We start from the raw sequence: 8858 nt of genomic DNA, 5'->3' as shown, positions 1-8858 counted from the left end.
ATTGCAAATACCCCTTAAGCAAGCATCGATCTATTTTCAACAGCAAGTGAGGGACTGGAATTTAAAATATCAAAGCTACGCAGGCTTCAATCTGTACAAGGAAAGCAACGTGCTTGAACACTCTGATGTGCTTGTTGGTTTGCTATTTGCATTCTAGTTCACTATCAAGTGATCTGAGTTAAATGGCCAGCTGCTGGCAAGTTGAAAGCTAAACTAAGCTATGAGATGCTGTGAATTTCCGGCCATTGATTGGGCACAGCAAGGTGTTATTTTAACTGGAGAAAAGGGTGATTGGATACTTTCTGGGTCAAGGGAGTAAAGCAGGGTCGTATCACTGTTTCTTTAATGGCAAACAAGTCCTTGCAGTAAATTCAGAGGAGAGACACTTAACCACAATGATATTATAAACAAGAGGGACACAAACATATCTCAGTTTCACACATTTTATTAAAAGACATTTAATGCATTAGTAAGTTTTCATACTGCATATTATTATTATTATTATTATTATTATTATTATTATTATTATTATTATTATTATTATTATTATTATTATTATTACCTGAATGTGCTTGAATAAGTTGTTTTGAAAGTTTCCAAAGTAAAATGTAAGCCATATGATCTGTTTTAATGATCTAATCAGCAATGGAACTTAAAAATGGCCCTAAAACATACCATATACATCTGCTCTATCGCATTTTTTTTACACTGTACTTAATAGGGGGTGGGAGTTAATGACTGAGCCCTGAGAGACAGGTTAAATATATCTTAGTTAAATCAATACAAACGACTCCCATAAGTTTTATCTGTCATTGGTATGTTGTGCTTGGATGAGATTCCACTATAAAAGGCGCTATCTAAAAATAAAGATATTATATGTACGTTATTTGTGTCTAGTTGAACTGAAGTCCAGTGAGCAGTCTGAGCTGTGTGTTGTTAGGTTAGGCTGCAGAGCATAGTCAGAGTTTATATGTAACAGACCATCGCCGGCACATGAAGCTGTACAAAAACAAAACTGGAATAGGTCGGCGATTTCCTTTAACCTAATTTATGAAATCACTAATCTTGGGTAAAGTACCTTGAATGTTATCATCCAAATTATGATTAATCTCGTGCCAAATCAATCCATTAAATACGTAAATACAGTATTTATGTATTTTACCTGTGTATGTATTAGAAAATCTCTGTTCTAGTACAGACCCTCTGAACTCTGTCTATCAATGTTGACTAAAGGCCTGTTCACAACAGACGCGGCGATGCGACAAGAGATTGTGAAGTACAACAAACTGCGCCACCGCAAGAAATAAAACATCTCGTTTAGATACGAACAGTTCACATTGCCTGCAATTCGACAGGGCAACACTGAAGCGAAAAGAAATAAGATTGGTGACTATTTATGCGATTTTGTCACGTGGTAACTAGGGAACTGACCAATGAGGAACAACTTCCCTTGACCAATAAAGCCCTCTTCCTTGGGCTCTATTGCTTAATTAAAAAGACAAAAGACCTGAGGTACGCAGCTCCATATCTCACGCAAAACACACAATGAAAACAAACAGACAGATCAACACAAACAGACAGGAACAAACCACAGGAGTGCTTTCTTTTCTGCCCAGCCCATATAGCTCTCCTTCCAACTCAGTATTTGTTTTAAATAGGCTGCAAGCGGTAATTGATTCAATCAATTCTTCCGATGCCATCTTACTCCCACTCTGACAGCTGTCAATCACTAGACATCTACCACGTGCACTGAAATTTAGCAGGATCCTTTATTTAATGCAGGGGTAGGAACATAAAACAAGTGAACAAAATATGAACAGATTTATACACACTGCCGTGATCAACAATAGTGAATAAACCAAATAAGCAATCAATAATGATAAGTGATATTAATCAAACTCTGACAAACAATATTGTGAAAGTATAATACATTAAAAATAATGCTGTGTTACATAGAGTAAGTAGCTTTTGGACCAGCAGCTGTACAAGCCCCAGTTTGTATTTTATTATATTGTTTGTACAAGAATAGTACAAAAATACATTATTGTAAATGTATTCCATTGTTTTTTTTTTCAAATACATTTTATATACTATCACATTTATTTCACAAGTCCCACTGAGCTGATAGCAGGGTTTTGTTTTCATAAAATATTAATAAAAACTATAATTGGAATGCATAGTAACTTCTACTGCTCACACAATCTAAGGCCCGGATCACGTACTTTATAGCCAATTTTTCTGTTCAAATGTTGGCTGAAATTTGCCAGCTGACATGCCAACTCCTCAGCTCCAACTGCCTAACTGCATCTGGCATCTCTCATAAGACATACACAAATGTATTAAAGCATCAAAGAGCACTGCAGATGTACAAAGCTACTGGGTCAGATTATATTTAACAAGCTAAGCCTTCTGATCTTTTATTGCAAATCAGTATTATTGGTGCTCCCACAATTCCCAATTTAAAAGACATAATACAGTCTTTTATACTGATTCACACTTCAATTAAATCTTTAAGAACAATTTCATTGTAGCTATTCCATACGTTGTACTATTTTGCACTTCTACTAGCTGCACAGGTCTCAGATGTGTATTTTTGAAAGAAACACTTTATAGCAAACATGCATTTTAATTTTAAAACATTTTTACCTGTTCCTACTTTAGTTTAAAGGAGAAAAATGTAACTGAAAAGAATATGGGGTTAGCTACAGAAATAGCCTTATGCATTCCTCTCATGCCTTAGTGCCTATGAATATTTAAAGATTTAGAGAGTTAAAGTATGAAGCAATTGACAGGGGAAAAGCCATTGAAAATGTAGGGACAATGTCACCCTCCAGGTAAAATTCTACCTTAAAGCATTGTCATCAAACAGTGTGGTACCAGATATCATATTTTAAAGAAAAAAGCAGGGAAAAGATAAAAGTAGTACAAGACCAGCATCAATTGAACAGAATAAATGCAATAATGAAGCAGCATGGGAAAGGTGAGATGCAAGGGTACTGTTGAAAATATGAAGGCTTTCTTAATAACGTCTCCACGTGTCATCCATTGGGATGCTTTACAATTGGTCTGGTAAACAAATAATAACAAAAGAGATCTGGTATTGCAAGAAATAATTAAAATGAAAGGTTACAATACTGAGCAGCTGATACCCATATTGTTCACTTTGTTATGCATATTTTGTATTGGTGTTGCCTTTGTGCTAACATTTATTTATTTATTTATTTATTTATTTTTATCTGAAGAATATAAAGAAGCTGTTTTTGAAAGTTCTGTAAAAGAAAGATTGCCCATTTGGGGACAGCAAACCAAGACCATTGTAATGCCTGAATATACTGTATTTCAAAGAGCAGTGGCAGTTTCTGGGCAAACTGATTCTTATCAATGAAATAGCACTTTCAAAGAATAGACACCAAGGACCATACAGTTCACAAGTAATTGAAAATAAATTGCTTTGAATGTATAGAATCACAAGTCAAATGTTTTATGGAATACAGATTATGTGGACATTTTTTTTAGGTTTAGCTTTGTCTCAGTTGTCATTTAATTTGTCATGGTTTAAAAACAAAGACTAAAAGTGACTATCAAGAGCAATACCACAGATTTGCACGTTCATCACTCATGCTGCTGCTGTTTTGATGGCCACAGATATTACAGGTATATTAGCTGCAGTCATGCTGCTTGATCCTTTAATCAATACATGGTGGCATGTTTAACCTAATATAAAAGTAAATGTGTTTAATACTCGGTAATACTGTCATCTCATGTATTTATCCATTCACTTATACACCTGATTTAAGACACACCTGTGTCATTTCTGTGCAATGCTGAAGCAGCCTTATTTGTTACTATGAAAAGAGTCTAGCCTCTAACATACAGAGTAAAATGTAATGTCTGAGTGACTCAATATTATTTCTTTTAATTTTGTTTTTTACAGTGAACCATACCAGCTCTGACCCTGGCAAAGCAGTACCATATTGGTAGGCATAATGTATTGGTAGTTGTGTGCTGTTTATCTTTCAATAACGAAAATATGACATCAAATGCATTGATACTTGTTTGTTTGGTGTAGGCTACAGGAGCCAGGCTCCATTTGTTTTTCATTAGTGCAGGGAGAATTTGACTCCATACACTAATGGAGACTTAATTTCAGCATCAGTGTTTACAAATCAGGAAGATCGTATTGGCCAATCAAAATGCCAGATTTCAGAACACTACAGTACCTTATATGTATAGCTGACCATGTCTCTTAAGGTATTGCTACACCATAAGCTCAACTTTGCTTCATGATCATCTTGCCCACCCAGAGTGCTTAGTAGAAGAGGCTGTTATACCAAAGGAAACTGAGTCAACTGTGTAGCAAAGAGAATACAAAGGTCAAAGAATCACATGACATGGTGAGTTTATGAATACGTACATAAAGTGGGGCAAGACTAAAGTTGACCAATAAGTCTTACCCTGACTCTAGTCACTGACCAATCATAAAGATGATAAATATAAATGAAGGAAAAAAAAAAAAAAACATTAAATTTGACTCACCATGTATAACAAATTAAAACACATTCAGGCTCCAAGAAAATACGATTGATGTTGCAGTCTAAACCTTGAGGGACTTTGAGACATAATAGCATCAGAAAGACGATTCCTCAGGGTGGCAGGGTCACACCAAAGAAGGAATCATAACATAACAGAAACAACTATGAGAACTGAAATATACTTGTGAATTCCTCCCAAATCTTGGTGCCTATGAATATTTAGAGACACTATTATGAAGCACAGTAAAAAAAAAAAAAAAAAAAAAAAAAATCATGTATTAATAATATATGATAGAAAAGCCCTCTGGCCATTTTAGGTACTGAAGTATTAAAAAATAATTTCAAATGTGTGTGTGTGTTAGAACACTGCTGTTTTTTCTTCATATTATATGACTGTATTCCTGTAAAAAAAAAAAAAAAAAAAAAAAAGAATTCATGCTCAGTCTTAAGGTGCACATTTTTTTCAGCTTTACTCTGCCTGCAAATGTCTGTCAATCATTTATTTTATCCAACACATATTTCAATACTGTCAACACAAGGTTACTGCTGTCAATAAATCATCTATTAAGATTTTCACCACTTTACCAGTGTAGTTTAGCTACAAATCATACAGAAAGCCCAGAGGATGACACTTTGCAATTTGCACCATCTATGAAGTCTGTGTTTTTGCATGCATAATGTATTATTTTAGTCTTGTAAATTCATCCTATGACTCATTATGCATATCATGTGTTCTGATTGGTTAAAGCCAATGTTTTATGATGTTAGTCAGTACCGTGTGATGCTGGCTATTAACAAGAGCAGTACATTTTACTCTTTAATTGTGAAATGATCAAATAAATGGGGACTTGTATAAAGTAGGTGGTTATAGTGATGTATTTAAATAATTGCTATTTAAATTAATAATTTGCAGCTTAATATATCTGTAAATATTTTAGATAATAATCATTACAAATGACACTTTTTAAATAGACTGTGCAAAAGCAAAATGGAACTTAGATTGAATTTGTTTTCTGTTGTTTTCTAATATAATTAGATTTGCAATTGATTCCTGTGAATTTTAAAAAGTATTTGAGCTAGTGGCTTTAGATTTTACTGTCTGTAATTTGAGAAGTCGAGTTTTCACATGCCCCTTTTAAAAGGAGAAAAACAGTATATGTGAAGGTTCTCATCTTGAGTCAAATCAATGCATACAAACCATTATTATCACACCTGAGAATCTGCAGCCCTTTTAAAATTAATACCAGAACACCTACTGTGTCATCTATATTATAAACCAACAGCCTTTTGATTGAAGCCGTCGGGGATCTGAATGCAGCCACCGGATCAATATTCCAAACCTCTAAAGAGTCTCTAACTCTGTTTTGCTGAAGTCAGTTTTTACTTTTCATAATTTAATTGACTAAATTATTTAGATCAATTGAATAGACCCCAGTATCAAATACTGTCTAAAAATGTTCCAACAGTGTTTTTAATCATGCCATTGCATGCAGGGACTTTTCACTTATCCTTGATCACTGCCTGGCACCCTCTTAGCATGAAGGCAAGAAGTGCTTGAACATACTTGATACCAAGTTCATGATTACAGACTTGAATCAGAGGCCCTCGCCGCTGTATCTTGTTTACTGCCACCTTCTTATCTATTTTGTGGCAACAACGCCTGTCTTTTAGATACTACTGTTTATCTAATAGTAACAATAGTACAATATTAGTCCAACCACATCCCACATGTAGCTGTGCATCATTAGCAAAGTAAATGTATGAAATTTTGCTCAACCAACCCTTTGACAATTAAAATCTCAGCAAATGTTTGTGCAGAGGAGCAGCTGTGTGTGCATAGGAAATGTAATTGTTCTTTAAATCTTAGCTAAAACAATATTTGCACTATCTAAACAATGTACGTTCGTCTCAATTGTGAATGGATTTTTCTTAACATCATTTAGGTTATGTCAATTGGGTATTAGTGTTTCCCAGTCTGTGCTATAAAATGTGTTTCTTTAAAAACTGCACATTTTAGACATATGTAGCTAATGGAAGTGCACAGTAGGTAAGATTGATGGACTTATTGGCTACAGTTACTTTAAATAATGTGCGACCGTCAATGGGTTTGTGAGTGAAGTGAATGACAATTGCATGATTTCAGTGTGGGATGATCACGCATTATCTATTGCCCACGTTCACTGTTAGAACTCTTGGGAAATTAAATGTAAAATATATCTCTACAGTCCTTTCTATTACATAATGAATACACGCTAAACATAATTCCAAGCCCATACTATGCTGAACATCAGGGAAATAAAGATTAAACAGCTCTCTGACAAGCCAACCTGGAAGCATGTGAGATATTTGTCTCCACTCTGAGCAAGAAACAGTAAATCCCTAACTTACCATTAAAGCAACATTACTTACTGAAGGTGGTACTTGCAAGTGTGAGATAACAGTGGTATCCCGATCATTAAAACATGTGTGAGTTCACATCAATGTATTTATTTAGGAGAGTAAATGACAGCTGTCATTAGAATTTTATGTTATACAGTTTTTAATGGAACATTTTTGTCTTGGACTAGCTTATCCATTTCAACCTGAACCAGTATAACTAGCTGAAACCAACATATACCAGTGCTAATCATTGCTGTAATTTTCCAGTAGGGAATTTTCAATTGAAAAGTAGACATGACGTAGTATTTTAGTCCTTTCTACTTTCATTTTGTATTTCAAATTTCACAGTAGTTTCCACACGTAATATTCAATCCCAGTGTTTTAAAATGTACAGTGTCAAGATTAAGTGATGAAACTTTTTGAAATACACAGCATTTTTGCTCAATTGCTGGTAAAATACCGTTTTTAGAATTTTGATTTCTATTTGTACCTTTACAGTCTTAAATGCAGGGATGACAATTAGACTCCCCTTGCCTATCTGTTTGAGAAATGCCGTTTATTAGGTCCATCTGAGCCTGATTAAGCTCAATTGGGCCTAATAAAGCTGTGGTTTATCTTTCAAGAGCTGGGCAAGGATACTCCTGTGATTAGCATAGCATCACAAACAAAAAAACAAAAATGATGCACTTGTTTCAGTTACCTAGGGGAAAGATCATTTAAAATGTGCTTGACACAGTCCACATCTCTCGCTTTCTCTCTGCATTGCAGAATACTTATGACCTCTCCTGCAGAGAAACGGTATGTTGGAATTACAAACTGCAGTTTTTTTTCAAGTCACACTGAGAAAGTGTAAATGCTTTACACTTTCTTCCACATAATTTTTTTAACTGGTGCATAATATAAAAGTCTGACCTCCCAGAATGCATTAGCAATACAAGCTTACAATATATCAGACAAGAAAATGTTCCCTCACTCTTGTCATGCTATTTTAGAGTTATAGTCGTGATATTTTGGAGTTACAGACAAACACTACCATTTCAGCGAGGAACTACATTGTACTACATTGCTGTTTGAGAAACAAATTGGCAAATTAACATCAATTAACATCCAATTAAAAAAAAAAAATACAGATGGAGATCAGCAAGAAGGTGATGTATTATAGCTTGCTGCTCTGTTTTACTTCAGTGCAAATTAAAAAATGCATATCTAAAATGCATTATAAAAATAGCCTGTAGTGTTTTCAGGAAAAGCAGATTTCGTGAAACACAGCTCGTACTGTAAATTCACTACACAGCAGCATCAGCAGATTGCTTAAATTTGTTGGTTTAAAATTGCTTCATAATTAACTATTCATCTAAGCATGAGGCAGAAGCAGTTGTGGTATACTAACCTTACATAGCTGATAAAAACTATTCCTTTCAAAAGGATTCAAAAGAAATCCTACCCAGCAGATTTGCTCCTTCAAAAGTATTGCAGGGTGCTTTTCTGAAACCTTTTTTTTGTTTGTTTGTTTTTACAGTTTAGGTTGTTGTATGGTTTACAAAATCGTACACAATTTTTTTTTTTTTTTTTTTTTTTTTTTTTTTTAATTTCAGTATATTAGTGTGGCACTCTTGAGCTGTGCATGTTTGCTTTTCAGACGTTTACCAGTTAATCTTATGATTTACCAAAACATTTTTTTATATCATCAGAGTATTTATTCCTGCATAAGCGTTATCATGTTTATTTCGGACACTTACTGTGACATATACGTCTTTTGTTCCCAAGGCAACACATCTGGTGTATGTTCCTGCTTGTCAGTAGTGCCCTGATCACATCACACCACCTGAAACTGCAAGCAAAGGGGTTACTGTTATTTTACTGACTTTGCAATATAGAGAAATCACTGGAAGCTGTGTTTAGACAAGCATCTTCCCTGGTGTGACTGCTATCCTTTTTGGCAGTAGC

This window comes from Polyodon spathula, chromosome 20 (assembly GCF_017654505.1).
Source record: "Polyodon spathula isolate WHYD16114869_AA chromosome 20, ASM1765450v1, whole genome shotgun sequence".
Lineage (NCBI taxonomy): Eukaryota > Metazoa > Chordata > Actinopteri > Acipenseriformes > Polyodontidae > Polyodon > Polyodon spathula.
The sequence above is the reverse complement of the archived record's forward strand: the minus strand, read 5'-3'. Positions refer to the sequence as shown.